Source organism: Myotis brandtii, unplaced genomic scaffold (assembly GCF_000412655.1).
Source record: "Myotis brandtii unplaced genomic scaffold, ASM41265v1 scaffold410, whole genome shotgun sequence".
Taxonomy (NCBI): domain Eukaryota; kingdom Metazoa; phylum Chordata; class Mammalia; order Chiroptera; family Vespertilionidae; genus Myotis; species Myotis brandtii.
This window is the reverse complement of record NW_005365764.1, coordinates 1,790,414-1,803,364: the sequence shown is the minus strand read 5'-3', so window position 1 is coordinate 1,803,364 and position 12,951 is coordinate 1,790,414. Positions and strand designations below refer to the sequence as shown.

General features: G+C 56.4%; 2 long non-coding RNA genes across 2 annotated transcripts; both read left to right on the top strand.

The window, feature by feature from the left end:
• Positions 1–775: 775 nt before the first annotated feature.
• On the top strand, positions 776–6,002 carry LOC102241980. Its single transcript, XR_001363520.1, has 3 exons — positions 776–842; positions 2,141–2,802; positions 5,280–6,002. It is a non-coding gene; the product is annotated as an uncharacterized LOC102241980 (long non-coding RNA).
• Positions 6,003–6,013: 11 nt separating this feature from the next.
• Positions 6,014–7,299, top strand: LOC106727345. Its single transcript, XR_001363519.1, has 2 exons — positions 6,014–6,093; positions 6,428–7,299. It is a non-coding gene; the product is annotated as an uncharacterized LOC106727345 (long non-coding RNA).
• Positions 7,300–12,951: the final 5,652 nt, after the last annotated feature.

Sequence of the window (12,951 nt, the reverse complement as noted above, 5' to 3'; positions counted from 1 at the left end):
TGTGCTGGGGCCATAATGGATAGGGAGCTGCCTCCGGGGGCAGCCGCCCGCTGCAGGTGTATCCATCTCTCTCGCTGGGGCCCAGCTCAGGCCTCCCACCACCTCCTGGCATGTGCTGGGGCCATAATGGATAGGGAGCTGCCTCCGGGGGCAGCCGCCCGCTGCAGGTGTATCCATCTCTCTCGCTGGGGCCCACCTCTGGCTGGGAACTCCAGGCCCACCCCCACCTCCCTCCCCACCCCCACCTCCCATGTTGGTGTATCACAGCCTTAGGGAAGGGGAGAGCTGAGTACCCAGCAGGGGTGCCCCAGGGGAGCCTCCCTCCGCAGGTGAAAGGTTCACTTATTCATTCAACAAACACTTATTGAGCACCTACTAGGAGGCACTAGTCTAGGCCCCAGGGTGAGAGCGGTGAACAGACAAGGTCCCCACCCTCATGGATCTGACATTGGGAGGATGGGGGGCGACAGACCTGAAATGAAGCAGCTACAAATCAACAAGGTCACCTTAGATGGCAGACTCGCAATGTTAAGTGCGACGCGGTCATGAAACAGGAAGAGGCAGATGGAGGGTGCCTGGGGCCGCTGTCACAGGGGTCAGGAGGGCTCTCCCAGGAGCTGGCCTTGTGCTGAGACCTGAATGATGAGAAGCAGCGGCCTGGAGCCGAGGAGAGGGTGTGCCAGGCAGAGAGAGGGGCAGGGGCAAAGGTGTGTGTGTGGGGGGGGGCGGAGCCCTGAGCCCTGGCCGTACAAAGGCAGCAGTGCCAGTGTGGCGGGCGGAGGGAGGAGGGCGCACGGGGTGAGAAGTTGGAGAAGGAAGGAGGTGCGGGACTCCGAGAGCACGTGAGTAGTTTTTTGTAGGCGGAATCAAAGCCGTTGGGAGTTTTAAGCAGGTTGTTCTTTTAGAATCACCCTGGCTGCTGGGTGGAGAGTAGCGGGCAGGGTCCGTGGAGAGGAGGGAGCAACTCGGGTTGTATGGGTGGGGGGTGATGGGGAACCGAACAGAGCGTGCACGGTGGGGGAGTCGTCAGTTCAGGATATATTTCAGGCCCCGCTGACGCACCGGCGGGTGTACTTGGCCTCCCCTGCTTCCTCCCGCAGGAAGGAGGCACGCGGCCTCTGTTTCCATAGCCACCCATCTGAGGGCCGAGTCTTCCTCTGTCTCTGCCTCCCCAGCTCCAGGCTGGCTCTCACTCCCAGCTGGGGCACGAAGCCACATCTTCCCTGGAGGCAAGGAGAGAGACCTCGGACCAGAGAGGGTGCCTGGCGGCCAGGCCCCAGCTCAGGGGCGAATGTGACCCTGCTCCCAGCACCACTGAGGCGTTCCACCCATTCTGCAGAGGGGAGTGTGAAGGCCCCAGGGTTGGGGATATTCTTGGCTTCTGTGCTGGGCCTGGGACTCGAGCTCCTCCCAGCAGCACAAGGGAGCAGGAAAGAGCAGGTAGGAGCTCAGACGAGGCCATCCGCCTGGGTGTGACTTCAGCTCCACCAGATACAAGCTGTGTGACCCCGAGAAAATGACTCTCTGAGCCTCGATTAAGTCCTTCATTGATTCAACAAATAGGTAGCGAGCCCCTACTATGTGCCAGGCCTTAGAGTGGGTGCTGGGGATGCTGCAGCGACAAGAGGGATTTACAGTCTCAGAGGGAAGACAGGCAACGAGTCAACAATTAGTGCCACCGACAAGAGGGATTTACAGTCTCAGAGGGAAGACAGGCGAGTCAACAATTAGTGCCATGGCTGTGATCCAGGAAGTGGGGATGGGGGTGCGATGGAAGGTACTAATTAGGAGGAGGTGGTTGTGAGGATGAAAGACCACACGTGGAAAGCCCTCAATGCAGAGCGTGGCAGTGGTAAGTGCCAGTGCCCGAGAGCCACTATTGGGAGGGGCCGAGGGGGAAAGGGTGAGGGCGTCAGGACTGGCCCTCAACTCCAAGCCCAGAGCCGGCCAAAGGGGAAGCCTGCTTTTGCCCCCGGCACAGGTCAGAGGTCAGGCCTGAAACCTCTTCTGGGGCCTCGGGAACAGACCAACCCCTGACTCTGGGTCTGGCGTTCGTGAGTAGGACACCCAGGCCCTTCCTCCGATGTCCCAGTCGCGGGGTCCCTCACACAGCCACCCCTTGGGGGAGTCATCTTTCTAGGCTGCAGGTGGAATTTACAAAACCTCTGCGCCCCTGGTCACCCAGGGCCGGAAACCCCTCTGAGAGGCTTCCTGGGATTGTCCGGTATTCGCTGGCACCCTGCCCCAGGGGCGAAAAGACCCCCTCCCTCTCTTGGGCCGGTGAGAAGCTGACCTCTCCACACTGACGTCTAGAAACCGCCCCACCCCAGTGGAAAGTCCCTGCCTGACAAAAGGCTCCCGGAAATGGACAAACCTCGGGACAAACCGCAGGTGTCACCTGACCCGGGAAAACCCCAACTGCCACCAGTTTCTGCCAGCAACAGTTGCCTCAGAAAAGCGTAAAAACTTGCCCCTGCCCCAGTCTGGCCCGGCTTCTCCTGCTCCCCTCCCCGAGCTGCTGAACCCGCCCGTGTGCTCCCAATAAAGCCTGTTTAATCTGGTCTCTGTTTGGACTCACGGTTTTTCCTTGCGGCGGCGTAAAACCTAAGATTTGGTGCCGAAACCGGGAGTGGGTCTCGGACTGGGACGATCCTCGCCCCGGTCTCCTCTTACGACCTGGGAAGCTGTGGGCAGCGGCAGCTCGCCGGGGTAACTCCCAGACTCTGAGGTGCCGGGTCCGGCTCACTTCCCCGGTTTGCCGCCCCGGACCTCGGCCTGGACTTCCCTCGGACTCCGTCTCCAGTAAGTTGCACGGGAAACCTTTCCCCCTTCCTTTCCTGCTCTCCGAGATCCGTCCGGAGCCTCTCGTCCTAGTCACGGCCGTGCCGAGAGAACTCCTCCGCCCTCAGAGGGCTACTGTCCGGTCTCTTTGAGGACAAAGGAGACGTCCTTGGTCCTCTTCAGACCCCAACCCAGAACCGGGACTCTGTACCAATCGGTGGGACGCCTCCCTTGGTGCTTTGTCCCTAATCTCGGGGAGCGGGAAACCCCTCAACTATGGGGGCCTCAGAGTCCAGGCCGGATCCTAAGACACCTCTAGGGTGTCTCCTTAAAAATTTTTCCAAATTGGGGTACACTCAGACACTCAAGGCCAAACGCTTCATTTCTCTCTCGCAACAACAATGGCCTCAATATCCTCTAGATAACCAGTCCCGCTGGCCCCCCACTGGCACCTTTGACTTCAATGTTCTCACAGACTTAGACAATTAAAGGGTACCGGGTCTCCATTAAAAAGGCCCAAATTGCTTCCCCCTCGGTCACGTACCTGGGACTGTCAATTACTCCCACCCAGCGGGCCATACTCCAGACGGGGGCCTCAGAGTCCAGGCCGGATCCTAAGACACCTCTAGGGTGTCTCCTTAAAAATTTTTCCAAATTGGGGTACACTCAGACACTCAAGGCCAAACGCTTCATTTCTCTCTCGCAACAACAATGGCCTCAATATCCTCTAGATAACCAGTCCCGCTGGCCCCCACTGGCACCTTTGACTTCAATGTTCTCACAGACTTAGACAATTAAAGGGTACCGGGTCTCCATTAAAAAGGCCCAAATTGCTTCCCCCTCGGTCACGTACCTGGGACTGTCAATCACTCCCACCCAGCGGGCCATTACTCCAGACAGAATCCAGGCCCTCAAGGGGCTTCTCCCGCCCACTACGGCCGCAGAAATACAGTCCTTCCTTGGCCTGGCGGGGTTCTTCAGACAATGGATCCCTAACTTCGCCCTCTTAGCCAAACCGCTGTACCAAGCAGCCAAAGAGACACCAGTAGGCCCACTTACCTCTCCGGAGGAAGTAAAAAGGGCCTTCAATAAACTCCTAAAAACCCTCATTGAGGCCCCGGCTCTGGCACTACCTAACCCTAACCGCCCTTTTTACTTATACACTGATGAAAGGCAACATCTGGCGGTAGGAGTCCTGGCCCAACCGGTGGGAAAGACCCTGGTTCCAATAGCCTACCTTTCCAAGCAGATCGACCCCACGGTCAGAGGATGGCAACCATGCCTCCGTGCCCTGGCTGCGGCCGCCGAGCTGGCCACTGAGGCTCTAAAAATTAACTTGCACCAACCCCTAAAAGTCTTCTCTCCACATCGCCTCTCAGATCTCCTATCACACCAGGCCTTGGCACACCTTGGACCCTCTCGGGTCCAACTCTTCCATCTCCTTTTCTTAGAAAACCCAACCATTACTCTTGCTAGTTGTCCTGCTCTTAACCCTGCTACCCTCCTCCCTACTCCAGGGAAAGAGGGACCTTTTCATTCGTGCCCAGAAGTCCTCGAGGCCTGTCGCTCCCCCAGGGCTGACCTCACAGATCACCCCTTACCAAATCCACAGCACACCCTATTTGTTGATGGCAGCTCAACTATAGACCCCTCCGGGATCAGGCGGGCGGCCTATGCCATAGTCTGTGACAAAACTGTCTTAGAGGCAGGACCTCTCCCTCCAGGAACTACCTCCCAGCAAGCAGAGTTGGTAGCTCTGACCAGAGCTCTGACATGGGCCAAAGGAAAGGAAGTCAACATCTACACAGATTCCAAATATTCCTTTCTCATAGCCCATTCCCACTGTATGATATGGAAGGAAAGGGGATTCCTAACCACCAAAGGCACCCCAGTTTTAAACGGCCAGTTAATTGCCAAACTTCTGGAGGCCATCCAATTGCCTTCCAAAATAGCCATCATCCACTGCAGAGGCCACCAGCCGCCTAATACCCCGGTAGCCTTAGGAAATGCCATGGCCGATCGCGCTGCCAGGTCATTTACAACGACAGCCTCTCCCCAACCCGTTCAGCATGTCTGCTTTCTCTCTCGCACATACAAACCCCAATATTCTAAAAGCGAGCTTAATACCCATCATGACTCCCCTGACATCCAGGTCAGGGACGGCGGGGCGTTTCGTAACGGGCTCTTAGTCCTCCCGGGGTCGCAAAAACACCAAATAATTTCAGATATCCACAACTCCCTCCACATCGGTCCGGCGGCCCTTCACCGTTTTCTCTCCCCTATTTTTCACCCCTCGGGGCTACGAAGTACCATCGATGAGGTCCACGCCTCCTGCTCGGTCTGCTCCCGCGCCAACAGCCCGGGAGCCTGCCACGTCCGGCGGACGCTTCACCAAATGCGAGGGCACCTGCCCGGACAGGACTGGCAGGTTGACTTCACACACATGCCTAGACACAAAACTCTAAAATACCTCCTGACCATGGTTGATACTTTTTCAGGATGGATTGAGGCCTTCAGAGACAGCGGAAGTAGTGTCCAGCCACCTCATCAGGGACATCATTCCTCGTTTTGGTCTCCCTACGTCCCTCCAGTCGGATAACGGACCTGCTTTCATCTCGAAGGTCACGGAGGCCGTTTCTTCCTCTCTGGGAATATCCTGGAAACTTCACTCTGCCTACCACCCTCAGTCATCGGGAAAGGTAGAAAGGGCTAATGGCCTAATAAAGGAACAGTTAACTAAACTTAGCCTCGAGCTTCGCCTCTCGTGGCCCGAGCTCCTCCCACTGGCTCTAGCCAGACTAAGAGCCTCCCCAAGGGGACCCTCACACCTCAGCCCCTTTGAGCTCTTGTATGGACGCCCCTTCCTGCTCTCCTCACCCCCGCCTCCATCTACACCTCCACTGGCCTCCTATCTTCCCTGTCTCTCTCTACTAAGAGACCTCCTTAGGGAACACGCCAACTCTGCTCTCCCCGAACCTACCCCGGGAGATCAGGCCCCGATCTCCCTCGCCCCGGGAGACCAGGTACTAATCAAATCTCTCTCCCCCAAACCGCTAACTCCCCGGTGGGAAGGCCCATACACTGTCATCTTAACCACACCTTCGGCAGTTAAAGTTCTCGGCATCACCTCCTGGATTCACCGTTCCCGCCTCAAGAAACCCAGCTCGGCCCCCTCTCCCCACAATGGCCCCCCAACAGGATGGAGGGCCACGCCTACAGGGCCTCTTACCCTGCACTTCACTCGCAATCCTGCTTCTCCACCTTCCCGGAGCCCCCGGCCATAACACCCCGAAGGGCTTCTGGTCCTTTCAGGTAAAACGAACCTGGGGGGATGAAGGGGTTATCAACTCGACCACCTGGGATGGTAAATCATCACAAGTCACCCTATATTTTGATGCCTGCGCTGCTATGGCACCAGGGTGGTCGAGCTGTGGAGGGTGGTTCCAGACATATGCCACTGATCACAAGTATCTCTGCATGAAATATAGGCAGCGAGGGGACTGTGACAACGTAGGGGAATTTTATTGCCCCTACTGGCAATGCCCCCACTACCATTCTGGGTCCCTGGCTAGCCCGCTAGTCAATCTTAGAGCACCCCCAGGCTGTAATACAGACAATTGTAACCCTGTCAGCTTTACTATTAAAGACCCAGGTAACCCCCGCTGGAACCAGGCTCAGCCGGCAGGAATCAGGATCGACGGTCAGGGGCGCGACCCGGGAGGCATTATCCTTTTTGTCAAAACTTTCATAAATCCTCGTCCTGTTCTACCTGCTATACAAAATGTTCTCTCACTTGCCTCGTCAACCATACCCAGGAATTGACAACCATACCGTGCACCTCAAACACCTCGCTTCCCCCTGCAACTTTTTGCCCTCCCCCGGGGATCTTCATCCTCTGCGGAACGACGGCCTATACATGTGTCCCCGAGAACCTTGAACAAGCCCCCTGTCTCTATGTCTTCCTGACACCAAATCTCTCTGTTAGAACTGAAGGCGAGCTGGAATCATCTCTCGCCCCGGTCTTCCCTCATTCCAGGCGGGAGAGAGCAGCTCTTGTTCCCCTTCTTGTGGGGACAGGGGTCCTAACAGTCGTGGGAACCGGGGTCGGAGGGATTTCTTCCTCAGTACACTTCTATCACAAGCTCTCCACAGAATTCTCTGAAGATATGGCTCTCATAAGTGACTCCATTGAATCCTTACAAAGGCAGATAGACTCGCTGGCAGCTGTGGCTCTGCAGAACCGCAGGGCCCTTGATCTCCTCACCGCTGAGAAGGGAGGTACATGTATTTTCCTCGGGGAAGAATGCTGTTATTTTGTCAATGAATCAGGAATAATAAAAGACCATATAAAAACACTAAGGGACAGAATAAGTCAGAGGCAGAGGGAGGCGACTGGGGGGATGGCATTCTTCGGCTCCCTAGCTCCCTGGCTCCTCCCTCTCCTGGGGCCACTAACATCCCTACTCCTAATCCTCCTCTTTGGCCCATGTCTCATAAAATGTCTTACTAGCTTCCTCCAAAACAGAATACAAGCCCTCACGAATGCGAAGGTTGGAGAACTGTACCTAGCCCTCAACCCGGAGGCTCTCTCAACCGGCCCTTATGCTGAAACACCCATGTCTGCAAGTAAACAACCCCAGACTACACATACATGCAGAAATGCTGTCTAACCTGTTTTTTTATTTTCTTCTCCCCCCCCCTCCCCCCGCGGCATCTGCCTAGTGGCGCGGAACATTCGGAGCCTCTCTATTCCCCCCAACGCCCCTAACCAGCAGGAAGTAGCCGGATGATCACGTCGCCCTCTAATCCCATCATAGAGAGTCCGGAATGTCCGGTATTCGCTGGCACCCTGCCCTGGGGGCGAAAAGACCCCCTCCCTCTCTTGGGCCGGTGAGAAGCTGACCTCTCCACACTGACGTCTAGAAACCGCCCCACCCCGGTGGAAAGTCCCTGCCTGACAAACGGCTCCCAGAAATGGCCAAACCTTGGGACAAACCGCAGGTGTCACCTGACCCCGGAAAACCCCAACTGCCACCAGTTTCTGCCAGCAACAGTTGCCTCAGAAAAGCATAAAAACTTGCCCCTGCCCCAGTTTGGCGCAGCTTCTCCTGCTCCCCTCCCCGAGCTGGTTAACCCGCCCGTGTGCTCCCAATAAAGCCTGTTTAATCTGGTCTCTGTTTGGACTCACGGTTTCTCCTTGCAGCGGCGTAAAACCTAATAGGGATAGTCGCAGGAAGGCACGGCCCTTGACCTTCCGGGTGGGGAGAAAGTCCCCGCACCCTCCCAGAAGCATTGGATGAGAAGGCAGGAGGGAGGAGCACGGGGCGGGGACACCCCAACCATTCTTGATCTCAGGGTCCCCTCCATGAGGACACCCCCAGGTAAGGGCCGTGCTAGGACTGGAAGGGACAGACACCGAGATAAAACACAGACCTCCCTCTGTCCCTCTGACTTCTCGTAAGAAGGTAATAAAACTGCAGGCCAGGATGGCCAGAGGACGTGATTTACTCAGGCTGGGGAAAGCTTTCATAAGGTCCCTCCGCAAACGGCCATTAAGGGAGTGGAATAACCACAGGCTAAGGGGCAAGTGCTACGGGTTCCAGAGTGGTTGAAGCAGAGAAATTAAAGAGGCCTTCGGAGCCTGGAGACGGTATTAATAACCGCACCGGGCACTTGGGAAGCCCCTTCATCCCAGCTGGCTTTGCGGGCACCAACTCCTGGCGCTCAGGTCTCTGGTGGAGCCGGAGGAACAGGCAAGCTGGGGGATGGGCAGCCCCCACTTTTCAGCTGGACAAGTGTGGGATGGGCTGGGGTCTTGGAACTCAGGGCGCCTGGAAGATTCTGGGTGACACACTCTCTAGTGGTGCAAATGAGATTGTAGAGGGAACGGCCAGCGCTGTGAGGAGGGCAGGACTGTGGGGAGGGGTGAATACCAAGTGGGCCTCCAGTCCCACTATCGAGGCTGGGGGTGTGTGTGTGACATGGCAGCAGGTGGGAGCAGAGAACCCACACTTCCCATCCAGAGGCTCCTCTCCTAGGCCTCCTCCTGCACAGAGGCCTGAGGAAGCTTGAGTCTCACCTCCTGTGTGGGCCGCCCCATCCCACCTGGATCTCCCGGGTGAAAAGTCCAATGTCCATAAGGTCCCACTCCCTCCTCCTCGCCCATCTCTCAAGGCTCAGTTCAAGCAATGCCTCCTCCACGAAGCCTTCCCAGCTCTCGCCCTAACTTTGCCCCTCTGAGCTGCATCCTCCCCCATGCCCTACTCTCAATAATGCAGACAAAGACCCCAACAAAGGGTCCCAGAGAACCTCCCCATGGGGCTGCCTTCTGAGCAGAGCTGCCTGGCCCCTCCATCCCACCCCCACCCTGGCTCGTCCTCCTCTGTAATTTCTCCTTCCCAGAATTTATCTCTCCCGCTGAAATTAGCATTCCTTTTAAACGTTTTCACACTCTCCAATCATTCCTCAAATGCGCATATTAACTGGGAAAATGACTTGCCTGAGCTACTTCACCCAGCCTCACATTAATCTCCCCACAACCCCATTCCACTGAGCGCGCCTGGCCTTCTCTGCTCAGCCTCGAACACCAGGGCCACTCCAGAGCAGCCCCCAGTGCCCAAGGCTCACAGCCACAGAGGGCCAGGGGCCACCTGGAGGGCCAGGGGAGGAGCCCCGCCCTGCTGGGCTTGCCGTCCACGGGCAGAGATGGCAGGGGAGGCTGCCTGCCTTGGCTCCCCTTTCTGAGTTAGTTTCTCACAGTATCAGAGCTTCCCCAGGGCGAGTGACTTCTCCTCTTATGGGAGAGGGAGCTGGGAGTGAGAAGTCAGGTCACTTACTCAAGCTGAAGCCCTGGGCATTGTGGGCTCCAAAGCCCACGCCCTTGGCCGCCATTCTGCTTGAGGAACAAAGGTGATGGGCGGGAGGTGGTCCCAGGATGTGGCTTAGCCACCTATCGGCTGTGTGACCTTTGGCAAGGACAGTGAGGAGTCAGAGCAGATTTGTATTTATAGCTCCTCATGTACAACTAGAGGCCTGGTACACGAATTCGTGCGTGGGTGGGGTCCAGCCGGCACACCCCGATTGGGGCCGATTGGGGCCGGGCTGGCCGGGGGGAGGGGATGCAGGAGGTTGGCCGCCGGCCCCCACCCCTGATCGCTTGGCTTTTATATATATAGATAATCATCTAAGCCTCATCACAATGCTATGAGGTAGATACTATGACCTCCGTTCTATAGATAAGAAAGTTGGTGCAGCCCTAACCGGTTTGGCTCAGTGGATAGAGCGTCGGCCTATGGACTGAAGGATCCCAGGTTCGATTCCGGTCAAGGGCATGTACCTGGGTTGCGGGCACATCCCCAGTAGGGGGTGTGCAGGAGGCAGCTGATCGATGTTTCTCTCTCATCGATGTTTCTAACTCTCTATCCTTCTCCCTTCCTCTCTGTAAAAAAAAAAATCAATAAAATATATTTTAAAAAAATAAAAGAAAGTTGGTGCACAGAGAGGTTAAGTAACTTATCCAAGGACAAACAGCTAATACATAGCAGAGCCAGGACTCAAAGCCAAGGAGTCTGCCCTCTTAAGCTCCACATTATATGGGCCCCTCAATAATGACAGGGGAGACCCATCATTGCACCACTCTTCCAGGCGGCCTCCCAACCATTAAACCTGGAAAGGTCTCGTCCTGAGTCCAGTGTAACGTTTAGCTCTGACTGCAGCTTTAGAGTCTATGCAACCTCTCATTTGGCCCAAGTGCAGATGGCAAAGAGAAGGGACCCCACACCAGCTCTGCCCTGCACCCCACCCAGCCAACCACCACTTGGTGACAGCCCCAAGGCGGGCAATGGCCACCCAGCATCTGAGCCTGCGTGGCCTCATCCTGCTTCCTCCTCACTGGAATTCTCTGGGACTTTCCACCAGGATTCCCCCCAGGCCCCTCCACTGCTGGGCAAATGTTCCAAAGTCCCCACATCAGGGGCCTGCCAGAGTGCCTGGGACAGAGATCTCTGTCTTACAGTATCTATAGACCAGTCGTTCTCAACCTTGGCCGCACATTAGAATCACCTGGGAATCTTTTTAAAATCCTGATTTCTGGGCCTCATCCTCCGGAAATTCTGTTTCTTTGTTATGGGGTGGGGCCACAACATTAATAACAAAGGAACAGAATTTCCAGAGGATGAGGCCCAGAAATCAGGATTTTAAAAAGATTCCCAGGTGGTTCTAATGTGCAGCCAAGGTTGAGAACCACTGCTATAGACTGTCCCACCCTCTGCCCCTAATGCGGGTCCTCAGGCCATTAGGATCAAACAGACATCCGATTCTTGAGCCTTGGCGGGCAGGCGGGAGGCCGGAGGGAGACGGGCGAGAGGCAGGCGAGAGGCGGGCTGGCCAGGGTGTCGCCAGGTCAGGAACGGGGACCTCACTCCCTTGCTAGGATACAGCAGTCCCCGGGCCTCCCTGATGTGATTTCCCAGACAATGACAACCTTTAACGTCCGCTCGGCTATAATCTCCTTTATCTTAATACAATCTTTTCCTGTTGAACTCTCCAGAGCCCCAACCGCTTTTTCAACGGAGAGATTTTTTTTATTATGACTTGATACTATGATTACTGTCGAACTCTCAGTCTTTGTGGAGGGGAAATTAATAAGTTTTTCTTAAGCACTCGGCACGGCCACTGCATACCGATGAGGCCGGGCCAGCTCCCCCGCTGTGGGAGTCGATTATCAATCTGGCCTCTTGCCTGCTGGGGCCCGGCAGTTCTCATATCTGCAGGAAGCTGGTCATTAGGGGCCTGCCTGGTGCCAGCACCTCTGGCAAACGCTGGGCATCCCACGAGGGGCCAGGGGCCCACCCTGCTCCATTCCTGGCCGTGTCTTGGGGCAGGAATCATAGATGTCGAATCCCAGACCGGAACAGGCCTTCGCTTTCAGCTCATTCAGATGGAGAAACTGAGGCCAAGCAAGATGTGACAGCTAGCGGCCAGGCCGGGCTGTCCCGCTGGGTGACATCTCGGTGCTTCGGACTCTCTTTCCTTTGAGTCTGGCTGCCGTCCCTCCTGCTGCCCTGCTGCCTTTGTCCTGTTCCAATTAGGCTGAAGGTTGACAGGTGACGTCTCTCAGCCCCGCAGGGAGAATGAATGGAGACAGAGCCCTATCCCAGAAACCCCTGCTCTGCTCCTAGCCTCAGCCATGCTCGGCCTGGGGGAGGGAAGGGCTCCCTTGGGCGAGCTGCCTGTCAGCTGCCTACTCGGGCAAGCGTGGCAATGAACAAACAAAACAAACACCACCCTGTTCTCCCCGACCAACCGTGACCATTCACTGAGCAAGCTTGTCTCAGCCACCCTGGGAGACGGGAGGGGAGGGACTAGACTATTGCTGTGACCCAAGGCGAGGCCAGGCTCGGGCAGCAAGGCGGTCACAGTGCCTGGCGGTCCTAGGGGTCTCAGGCTTGGCCTGGAAGGTGGAAGCCAGTCCCCCACCAACTACACTGATGGCGAGCAGTATTGGCTGCAACCGGAGAGAGTCAGGTTAGACAGCAGGAGACTGTCAATCATAAGGAAAGTTTAGCCCCTCCCTGGGGTCACCAGAACAATGATAGCAGTCAAAGGAGGGTCCGGTTGAGGCTTGAGCCCCCACTAGAAATGGAGACCTGGGCTTCTCTGGCTGCACGTGAGCAGGCCACTCTGGGCTGGACGTCCTGCTCCCACAGACCCTGGGTTCCGATCATGGTGTGTGACCTCTGTTCCACCTCTGTGCTGCATGACCTTGCATGTCTCAGGTGACAGAATGAAGACACGGGGCTACCTGTCACCCACAGCCCTCACCTGGGAGGGGAGTGGAGCAGGGAGACACACAGATTTGGAGAAGCCCCAGTCATCCTGTTGCAAGGACTGAGGCGCACAGACACACAGATTTGGAGAAGCCCCAGTCATCCTGTTGTGTTGCAAGGACTGAGGCGCATGGGGTGCGGGAGCGAGGCTCTCGTGTGCATTTGGGGATTTGACACACGGAGCACCTGACAGTGTCCCTGTCGTCACAGATGCTCATGCTCTGGAGCAGAGAGATGGTCAAGAATCAGGGAACCAGGTAAAACGGTGTCGGCCAGGGTGAGGGCTGCATGGGGATGAGACAGAGGGAGATGGGGTGGGGACAACTAGAGATCAGGGGGCTCT